This window comes from Amphiprion ocellaris, chromosome 13, assembly GCF_022539595.1.
Source record: "Amphiprion ocellaris isolate individual 3 ecotype Okinawa chromosome 13, ASM2253959v1, whole genome shotgun sequence".
NCBI classification, from domain to species: Eukaryota; Metazoa; Chordata; class Actinopteri; family Pomacentridae; genus Amphiprion; species Amphiprion ocellaris.
In genome coordinates, this window is record NC_072778.1 from 31446430 (window position 1) to 31458393 (window position 11964).

An 11964-nucleotide genomic window follows, 5' to 3' on the forward strand; every position below is an offset into this window, starting at 1 on the left:
GCCATCTAATAGCTCATGGGGAATGTGATTCTTTGCATAATCCTTATTCAAAATAACTTCTCTTAGTCACAAACCATTTGCCTGACAAAGTTCCAGCTCAGAAACATTGTGAATGAGCGTATTTTTTGCACATCAGACAGCGTGCAGGAGTCTGGTCATAATATGCAAATAGTGTCCAGAACCAGACCCTCACCATCACATCTTATTAGTTTAGGTTTGATTTTTAGGGTCAGGGTTGACTGAATAAAGTAATGTTAACAAACATCCTCAGAAATCTCATAACCATCAAGCAGTAAATTCATGAAAATAGTAAATGTGGGACAAATCTAACGTGATTCCATTTGTTTAAATAGACCAATACCAAATATCTGAAATATGTTAGATTCTGTTGAAACATCTAAAGTACATCAAATTGCAAAAAAATAAAGATGGGACATTTTTAGCATGAATCCAGCAATTTCCGCCCAAAGCCCCAGAATGAAGTGAGCATAAAACATTCCACTTAGTAAGTAGGAGATGCAAAGATTTAAACAAAACAACATCATTTTCATGATTTCTGTTTGAAACTTCAGCCAGCAGTCAGCTGAGCACAAAGACTATAAACTGCTATGCAGACTCTGTCCAGGGTAATAAAATCTGCCTAACCGTACCTCTGAAGTGTATTAATCATTAATTTATTAATCACTAATTTTGTAAGTAACTGCTGTGAATTGGCTGAAAAAGAACAGACTACAACCCCTGATAAAACCACAAACTTATGTTTCTGTTATTGGATATTTTAGTGATTTGTGAAAATGTTGGAAGCTGGATTTTATCGCATTTCAGCAGTCTGGATGCTTGTTTCCAACTGTTTCTAGTCTTTATGTTTGGCCAAAATAACCAGCTGCTAACTAAAGCTTAGTGCACATTTAAATTAAAATCAGTCTTTTTATTTTAAAGGTTTAGTGTTTAGGGGAGCTAATAGCAGAAAGGGAATATAACGTTCATAGTAATTCATAGTTTTCATCGCTATAATAATAATAATCTTTATTTGTAGAGCAGCTTTCACATCCATGTGACAAAGTGCTTCACAAAGCAGGAAAATAAAACAGACAAGGGATTTTGAAGACAGACAAAAACAAGTATCACGGTGTTAGAATAGGCAAAAATGTTACTGAAAAAATTAAAACCCAAATAAAATCATGAAAGACTCTCTGATAAAAATGTTTTTAAACCCAAAAGTCCGAAAAGAAATCCCTGACTGCAAAAGATCTCAACATGTGAACCAAAGTATGCGAGAAATAATCAACTGTAACTATGAATCATTGTGTTTCTGTAGAATAAGTCACTCTATTTACACAGAGAGCTAATCCTCTTCCGTGTTTCTACAACAGCCCAGAATGGCTCTTGATAAATGTCTCTTCTTCTAGCAGCCATGGTAGGCTCTCTTACATGCTTGGAAGTTGCTTAATTGGACTCAGTGTGGGCTGCACAGTGGTGTAGTGGTTAGCACTGTCACCTCACAGCTAGAAGATCCCTGCTTCGCATCCCAGCTTTCCCGGGATCTTTCTGCATGGAGTTTGCATGTTCTCCCTGTGCATGTGTGGGTTTTCTCTGGATTCTCCAGCTTCCTCCAACAGTCCAGAAACATGCTGAGGTTAACTGGTGATTCTAAATTGCCCGTAGGTGTGAATGTGAGAGTGATTGTTTGTCTCTGTGTGTCCCAGTGCCCTGCGACCTTAATGAGGATTAAATGGTGTATAGATAATGGATGATTTCAATCTGCACTGTTCTTAGATGCTGTTAAAGCACGTCAAAATGCAATTAATAATTTTAAAACATGACTAAAATAAGCAAAGTGAGTCCATATTCTGTTTTGTTAAGTTCCTGCCAAAGTACTAAGAAATACAAAAATATCTTTTCAAAGCTGTTTTATTTTTAAACGATTGATCCCATTTAGGTGTTAATAAGTCAAATTTCATTGTTTGAGTTTTCCAGGTTTGGATGTAAAGTGACGTTTCCGGTTTCTCTTCCTCATTCCTCACGTCTGAAACAGTCTGTATTTAAGTTCAGCAGCAGCAGATAATCTTACACAGAGGGCTGAACCGGACCACATGTCAATAAAGAAAACTGGGACGCCTTTTTGAAAACCTCTAATTCAACCTGCTTCCAGACTAAGAATGTCTTTGTTCACTTTAAGGCTTTCAAAGGGAAATTGCTGCAGTTTACATACAACAGTATGCAGATAAAAATCCTGAAAAACATTATAAACACTGGCTCTCATATCTCAAAATGTGAAAATCCAAATGAAGAACTGTTGAACTCCGACTCTTTGCTATCTAGTATTCTGTCTGTCTGTGTAGGAGTGACTGTGCATTCTTTTGGAGCCGAGTCAATTTGTTTGACTAAAGCTCTGTTTTGGAAGACAGTCAATAGACTCGCTGCCTTCTATCAGTGAGATTTAAGGGCTGCTGTGGACTCAGGCAGCATCCCAGAGGAGGAGGAGGACTCCTCACTCAGATCGCATGTCAATACTCAAGAATGTAGATCTGTCACTACCCACAACTAAATATCATTTTTTCTCCCTTTCATTTCTCTCTCTTTCCCTCTTCTTGCAAGGTTTCTTTGAAGTAAATAGTGAAAGGATCCCAGACTGTAGCAAATTACCTGTGGACTGAAACATTTTTGACATAAGTCCTGAGAGACGAGGGCGAGCCACTTTTCCTGGCGGCCCCTTTGGCGTTTTTAATCTGGGGCTGAGGGAGACAGCGGCGCTGACAGAATGATGGGACAGCTGGACATGCTTCCAGGCCAGCAGCGACGGGCGAAAGAAAAGACCAGGAGAAGGGCCACTGCAGACATCTCAGCACAGAGCCAACAGTCAAGAGAGCAGGACGAAGCAGGACGAAGCAGGACGAAGCAGGACGCATGTCCTTAGGAGACATCTGCCCCCGTTAACAGCATGAATCTGCTTGGAATTATAAGGAAGGAATATGTTTTGGTTTCATTTGTGCCAAAAATGTCCCACAGTGATATGAAAAGCACTGCATTTTTAAATTAATGCATGCAAAATAAAAATAACAGCATAGAAACAGGTAATGTGTTACATGTCTGGTTGATTCACAGCAGCACAGCTTTGTTTCATCACATTCATCACAGAGTTTCAGTCTTTGTTGCATGTTAAAATAAAGGTTCCTTCACAAATTCTCACAGAAACAGAAGCTTTCATGGTTAAAGACCTCCTCAAGTGAAAATCAAGTTTTTAACCCTTATTAATTTGTGCATATGGTGTTTTTATACACTAGAAGACAGTATTTCCACACTGAAACTACAGTGTACTGATGGCAAAAACACAGATTCAGTCTTCCAGGTTACATTTGAACAAACTTAAAGAAACAATCCTGTCAGCTCATATGGAGGGATTTTCTGTTTCAATATTCTTCTTCAAAACCAGTTTCCAGTTCAAACATGTGTGGCTGAATTACTCTGATATTACACCTTGCTATTGTGTATTGTGTTTGAGCAGAGTTGGAGGTGAGCTGGTGTCCTCAGGCTGCAGAGAGGAGGAGGGGGGTTGATGGAGACTGTATAGATTTTTAGATTCTAAAGGAAGCAACAGTGTAGAGTTATAACTTCACACAAGATGTTTCTGTATTTGTTCTGTGTGGTTTTCTGTGTTGGTTCAGTTTCAGCTTGGAAAAGTTGACGTTCCAGACAGAATCCTGGGATGCTTGTGTTATAAACGTCATAAAGGGGCATCTGAGTTTATCCTAAGAACTTACATTACAATGACGGCTAACCATCACGGCGGTTCATGTGTTTCTGAAAACATTTGAAGAGAGAGATAAACCATCCAGTTGCTGAATCTGGCCTCATTTTAGCGGTTAGTTTCAACATTTTTCTGGAGTTTTCAGAGGTGTACAGTTGTGGCCAGACACCCCTGATTTGCATAAAGTTGTGGAAACCTCAAGTTTATGGAAATGAATAGCAGGCAACACAATGTTTGGTCTCTCTAAATGCATTCTAAAGTTACCTGAATGCATTGCATAGCAGAAGTGAATTAAATAATATGTTCATTTTATGTGCTTGGATATATATACTTTGCTTTTTGTTTGCTTTTGCAGTATGAATTTTGGTGATTTAAATAAGTTGCTGCACTGCAATTTCTGATTCCCAGCTTTATTGTTTCATATATTAGTACAAAAGCTGGACAGAGATCATTATATTTGCTTCATTAAGTGTTCCTTCAGTTCTCCTGTGCTGAGATCAGTAGTGAACTTGTCAGAAGGTGGTTCAATCTTTTATATTATGGTTCAAGCTTTTATATTCTCCAGGCCTCATTACAGACCCTATAATGGGTATTAAGTTGGCTGCAATCTGCATCTTCACCACTAGATGCCAATAAATTCTGCACACTGGTCCTTTAACTGGAGGCAAGGCAGTGAAAAATGTCCGACCCTTGCTTTAAGATGTGAATCCATGTTTTCATGGGCTTTAAATGAAACGTTTCACTTCAAATAAAGAACAAAAAGGAAATGAGGGATCATTAATTACATTCAGCTCTCTGGCAGACAAATACCAAACATCCCAGCATCTCTCTGGGAGCTTCATTGTCACCGCAAACATGCTTAAAGCAGACAGGAAGTAACTTGAGCCAAACAGGAGGGAATCAAATCAGACGTCGCTAGCTTGTTTTTCAGGGCAAGGCAATTATTTTTGACATAAGGCGCTTTTCACTCATGCATCAGTGCTCTCCACTTTCAGGGACTGCTATCACGTTGGTCCAGGGGTTTGTCTTTCTTCCTCTCAATTTTACGAAGTCATTTTGCTGGAGATGATGAACAATGGTCGTCTTTTCAGAGATCCTATAACCTTTTCTTCCCGAGGGACCCCGCTGCAGTCAAGTATGCCAGAGCGTATTGTCATTCGCTTTGCTGTCCAAATTGTAATCTTTCCCGCAAAGCTTAGCGATATCTTCAGATTCACAGCACAATTAATTGTCTACATGATCTAACCTGAAACTCTGTCGGCTTCAACACATTCATCACATTTATTTTAAACTTTTAACTCCAGTGAAGCCAATTTTCCAATCGTGAGGTTTTGCATCAAAGTATCAAGAATCAAGCCTTTCCTGTCTGTCTGCCAGTGTTTTCCTGTGTTTTGGCCGCTTTGTGTCTGGGAACATGCATCCTCCTCAGCCTTTGTGACCCTGCCTTCCCTCCCCCATGGGTGGGCTCTGACCCTGTTTGCCTGAAGCCACTGCAGGTTACAAACTCTCACCCTGGGACGCTTGTAATTCCAGGGATGTACTTCAGTACGCTTTGTGCTCTTTGCCCTTTTCCAAAAATTCAGTAAGAACCTAACAGGTCACAGGTCAGCATCCCAAACAGATAAAAATAGCCGCTGATACACAGGTCATCTAAAAATACGAGCCCCTGTCCATTCTCATTTAGAGAATACTTTGCTTTAGACACAGCCGTTTGGGAACTTTTGACGTTTTGTCCGCAGACGCAGGAGTGAGAGGCCGTTTTGTTCTCACAGAAAGCAGCCTTGATGATGTAGATGTCTTTTTCCTCGTATGTAACCTCATACTGCTGAGAAAATGTCAGAGTGCAGGAGAAAGCGTGTGTGGACATCAGATTCTCTGGGCCCTTAAGGGGCCCCATGCACTGACAAATAGAGCAGTCTGTCCTTATCTCCACCATGTAAGAATTCCACCTCTGCTGACCGAAACTGTGGAGTCTTTTCAACAACGTAAAGCATATTAAAAATATCTAGTCTAATTTGCAATTGTTTTAGACTTTGTATGGCTCAATTTATAGCAGCGGTGCTATATTTAACAGCAAACTGTAGAGAGATGATAAAAGATGACAGATTCCTTAGTGCACGATGTTCCAATTTTACCACCCCAGGACAAATCTATAAATATGAAACTGGTGTTCTTTTAGTGCAGAGTCTAATCCAAGAATGAGCAAATCAATCAAGAAGCATCCGTGCCATTTATAGTCTCCCTTACTCATGCATTACCAACATGGAAAAAATGCTTTTTTATTGCAGTTTCACAAGTTGACACCTGGCAGCACTGTTGCAGGTGAGCAGCGTGTGCTCTGTCTCGGGGATCTGGGGTTTCCCGCTGCAGCTCCATGCAGGAACAAGCAGCAGAGCAACGGAAAAGAGGAAATTACATACCTTGACTTCCAAATACCTGCACCCTGAGCTGTGCTGGCAGTCATTATTATTAGGAACACACTGAGGGGGTTATTGGAATCTCATATAGACATTAACATATTCCCATTATGGGTTAGTGAACCGGATGGTGAAATAAATATGTAGTGAAAATCCTGGTAGCTGCATCAACATGTTGATATTTCACCATGCAGATATCTTTTTAGTCTGCAGACATGAGGTCAACAGCAGAACTTAGTTCAAACAGATTCAGACTTTCTGCACACACCCCATCCAGCTCAGTGCACCACAGAACTCCTCATGCACAGTAAAGATGAAATGTATGCTAAACCTGTGAATATGTCTGCAGCCATGGCAGCTAATGGCTCATTCTGTGCCATCATCAGGTCAAAGTTCTAACCTTTGTTTGTGTTTAGTGCTAATTAGCAACCTTCAACATGCTAACTAGAAACTGCACATGAAAGAAGGTTTAAGCAGGTGTTTAGTACCAGTTTGAAGCTGTGAGTTAGGAATCAGTCCATCGCTGTCTTTGTCTTTCTTTTTGTAATTTTTTTTTGGCCTTTTAGCCTTTATTATACAGGACAGTGGAGAGAGACAGGAAAGTGGGGAGAAGAATGTATGGAGGACCTGCAGCAAAGGTCCATGTGCTGGATTCGAACCCATGACCATTGTGTCAGGGACTGTAGCCTCTGTTTATCCTCCTGAGAACCAGGGGGGAAAATATCTTTCAATTTAACTTGTTTTTGTGATTTCCTGCTTTTTTGGAGCTAAAACAACAACTCACATTTTTAGAATTTTAAAATTAGGCTGACAAAAAAACAAAAATGCCAATCCGTTTTCTACTGAAACTTTAAGAAACTAAATTAACCTGAACATGAACATAAATAAACTCTCAACAGTCAGGAGGCCTGTGCTTTGCTGCAGTCGCCATCTTGTCTCAGCATGAAAACAAAGTCCCTCTCATTCCAGCCAGTCACGTGAGATATCATTTTGAAAGGCCAGGATGTCCTCTATTGAGCACATCGGGATTTAGTAGAGTAGCTCAAATGAGTCAAGGGATATAGATCAAAAACAAATGTCCAGTACAGAGGACGTAAATGAATGGGCCAGGTCTGAGGAGGTTATGGGTCACCCGCTCAATCCGTTCAGCTACCGGGATGCCCTGTCTTTGTCTTTTGAAACTGGACGTAACATGCAAACAGTGACTCTGACTGAGAATTTGAAGTCACAGTGCACGGGAATACAATAACCTTTTAAAAAAAAATTTTAAAAACTCTAAACAGAGTAAATAGTTTACAAAATTACCATCATGCTGTCTTGTAGTAGATGTGAAACTAACAACTGAGACCATGAATGCATTAGGAAAATGTTTACTGAGGTAGTAAATAAAGTGAAAAGAAGATCATTTTCCATAGACTTGGATACAATCTGGCTCGTTTTTGCAACCAGAGGTTTCGCCCCCTGCTGGCTGTTAGTGAGAACGACACAGAAACACAGTAAACATTATATCTGCTTAACTTCAGCATAGCATTGCTTCTTTGAGGCCGTTAGCAGGGTGATGCTAGCTTCCATCATTACTGTACACATAGACTTACTTTTGTAAGGATTTTGACAGCACTCTTAGAAAAAAAAGTCCGTTTCTGTCAGGCAGTTTGTAGTTATTTAATCGTCAAATTTACAACAAGGTTGTAGGTTTTTTAACTTCTGGCTACCTTTGTGAATAACTTACAGCAAACAGTTGATTTTGAATTCTATTTTTTACTCAGATGTTTTACTGTCTCCCTGACTGTGTGCGATACACATCTGGTGACATCTGGGAACATCGTTACGCTGAAGGCCTGAGAATGCCGACACTATGTGCTGCGAGAGAATCAGTACTTTCTAAGATAAAAGCTGCTGCGTTTGTTTCACGTCACAATCGGAGCTACGCGACACTGATAAGAGAACTTCACTTTGGGTTTGTCTCTGGCAGTGTTTATTTTCTGTCGTGATGTGAATCCTGTTGCCTCCATCCTCACTGCAGCCTCTCAAAGCTGGAGGGACTTTTAAGAGATGAACACGCTATCTGGTCCTGGGAAGTGTTGCGTGAGACGATGTGTGTGTAGTTTATCAGAGCTTTTCTTTCCCTCTTTTCATCCACCTCCCTATTTCTGAGCTCTTCATAAAACACAGAGGGCTCCTCTTGAATAAGACCAGACTTATCTGTCATTCAGGCTGCCTCCTCTTTTTTCACTGTGGTCTAAATGCGTGGACCACCAACCTCTCATCTCCCTCGAGGAGTAAAGGCTGGGAGATATGATGAAACAGATGAAACTCTGCTTGGAGCTACGGGACCTGGTGGTACTTTGTCTTGCCCATCTAGATCGCCACGATGGGATGTCGCGATAAGCAACATGAAAGTACCCTGTCATCAGCTTTTTTCTTCTCCTCTTTTCTGCCCCACAACATCACAGCAGGGCGAGGAGACAATACTTCTGCATGTTGCTGCTGTTCAAAAGATGATGGCTTTAAATGAGCATGGAAGCCAGTGCAGACGCCTGCTGTTGTAGCCATTGTAACCATATACATTTACATTCTCCATGTCTCTGGACAGCTCAAAGCTTGAGGCTCGCAGTAATGTTTTATTATTGATCTGATGCTCAGTCAGATTAATGCTGATTTCAGGAGGCCAGGAGTTCCAGTGTCAGACCGGCTGTGATTTGTGAGTTGCAGTGAGGTCCTGCGTGTCAGTGCCAGAACGGCAGATTTACAGATTTTCACCCTTAAAACAGCATTTCTTCAAAGTTAGCTAATCTTACTTTATCTGCTCAAAACAAGGATTGGCTCCCTGTCAGACTGACAGTTCTGTTTCATGTTAGTTTTTAACATGGATGCTGCTATTTTCACTTTAGTATCTCCCAGCAATATCAGTCTTTTGCCTTGGCCAAGAAATTTTGAAATTTCAAAATACTAGTGGTATCTAGCCATTCAAATACTTCTTGGTTTTATTTGGATAGGGCTTAAAATATTCATTTAATAGATTTTGGTTGCCTCTTTAATACACTGACAACATTGGTTGTTGGAACTAAAGATGCATAATGTTGAATTTTTATTGATATCCAATATACAGATATTTTCCTGTTCTTTTTGGCCATTGACTGATGCCAATAACAATACATGCATATATATTTAAGCAACCTAATTGCAGAAAACATCAGGTCTCCCCTGTAGTGAAACTAACAATATATTCATGCTTACTCTTACTGTGGCGTTGAACATGCAGGTGCAGACATAAAATTTATTGCTTCTCAAAATGTAAAGATTTAGGGCAAAGTTTTTTTTAAAAAAAGGTCAAATGCTGTTATATTTTACAATAAGAAAAGCACTCAGAGAGCAGTACTCCGCCAAGGCTGCTCTGTCGTATGATTTCTGACAGATGAAATCTATAAAAAATTTGTGGTCGATTTGTAGGAGGATTGCAATCATGTGATCATCAGCAGGCAGCTGACATAGTGTTCACTTGTTGTCATGGTTACAGTGACACCACGCCGCTATCTCGCAATGATACAGAAATCTTAAGAAATCCATGGATTCAGATTATAAGCCACATCACCATCAAAACCTAATCAGTTGGTCCTTGTGTCATTTCTGACCTTCCCTGGAAGTTTCATCCAAATCCCTTAGTCCGTTTTTGAGTAATGTTGCTGACAGACAGACAGACAGACAGACAGACAGACAGACAGACCAATGCCAATAGTCACATAGCGTTGCATTCCTTGGCATAGTTAATATCATGTTTCAGAGCTGTGAGCACCACACTTTAAATCTCTTCTATTTCCATTGCTATGAGGTCAAGGTAGAAATCGCTGCAATGTACTTAAAGCTGCTATAAGCGAGTTATTTTTAAAAATCATAATAATAGCCCATACAACTCGGTCAGTTTTTGGGTCAACAAGAAATATGACCTAACTTTGTACATCTCGCCTTTTAGCTCTTATGTTTTAGTTGTACAAATAACCACTTTACAGTTTTGATTCATGCTCACTGATCTTATCTGTCTCCTTTCCACCTGTAGGAGAAAGCTAATGTTTAGCAAAAATGTCTGAATAAATCCTCTCTACACAACCTGCTCATCATACAACAGACATTAAAGAGTCGTTAGAGAGTAAAATATAGCTAAAACATTAAATCAATGTTGGACTTTTTAGGTTCCAGAAACACAACTTCAGATGTTGCTTCTTTGCTGGATGTGTCATTAGTTTTAAAAGTTTGCTAACATATTATCAAGAAGCAGCTATCTAATACAGTAATACACATAAATGTGGTGTTTATAATCTAATAGCAAACTCTAGGACTAAAAATAAAGCCAGTGCTAAAACTGCAGTCCCCCAAATGTCCACTTGAGGCTGCCTCCAACATGAGTCTATCCCCATGTTAAAAAGTCCAACTTTACAGCAGAAATAAACATACTAACAGCCTGGTACAAAAAACAGCTCTATCTCCATAGCAAATTTTCTCATTTATGACAACTGTACAGGGGGAGAATCTTTATCTAACTCACCTGTTGTAATTCTATTGAGGCTTAAAGGTTTGCATAATTAAGGAAAAGCCAAGGGTGGCATCACAGACCACTAATTCATTTTACACATAGTCAGTGTCTACACTTTGTTATTTATGCTAATTTATACTAAGATTTCAGGGATTTTGTTTAGAAAACCTAATTTTGTGGCCATTTCTGTAGTTTTGGCCAAGTTAAGCATTAAACTTTAACTTTTAATGTACTATTTTGACATTGTTGCACTGATTCTTCTGTAGAGAAGTCTAATTACTTCTTTTACCAGAGAGTTGGGCAAATGCCAAATTGCTCTGTTCAGATGCCAACTATGATGAAGGTTGGTAAAATAAAGAAACATAATATGGCCTTCTCAGAGCTTTCAATATCACAAAATAGCCTCTGTCACTATCAGCAGAAACATCAAACAATCACAAAGTAAGAGCTTCACTGTCTGGCACGGGTTGAGTTTTACTTCAATAATGTGCATGTGTTGCTGAAAATTACATTTCCAGTTCATAGAATGACAGCTTGCTTGTTGAGTCAACAGAAGCTGAACAAACGTCTGCAGCTCTGCAGACATTTAAACGTGCTCCTATCAATGCCGCTATGATCGCATGCGGCATCTTTCTGGGTCAGACCAAAGGAATGAGGTGGTCCCTGTGAAAATAAACATTAACTGCGAGATGTATTACACCCGATTGTAAAACATCCACCAATGACAACATAAACCCTCACCTATCTTCCTTCAGGGCTCGGGATTGTAACTGCTGTTGTGATTGGTCACCACAGGTGAGGCATGTTGGGGAAACGGCATGCCTTTCTCCTCCCAGAAAACTGTCTTTGTTTGCCTCTGACAGGGGGAATGTGTGGCTAAGCATCTATGTGGCACTTTGAGCGCTTGAAATGAGTCCCCTGTATTTTCTTAATGTGTGCAGCACTTTGATCCTACCGAGCAGGTGGGTGTCAGATGAAGCTGCAGCTTTTCCTGCCTCATTTCTCTTAAAGGTAAATTCATTTTTCACTTGATTCAACTGAAGCTAACTTTGCTTCTATATTCTAGCCTGCAAATAAAAGAGTGCTTTTTCCTTCCTTTCACAATCCAACCGTTTGCCGTCTTCTCTTTTCCCAACAAATGTTTCTGGTTTCATAACGGGGGAGGTTGACCTGCCTAGTTGGCAGCAGGTTTCTGATCACCTCACTGATAAGTCTGAATCCAATAAAAACACACCTGGGTTAGTGAAGGCCCAGAGCCAACCAGACAGAAT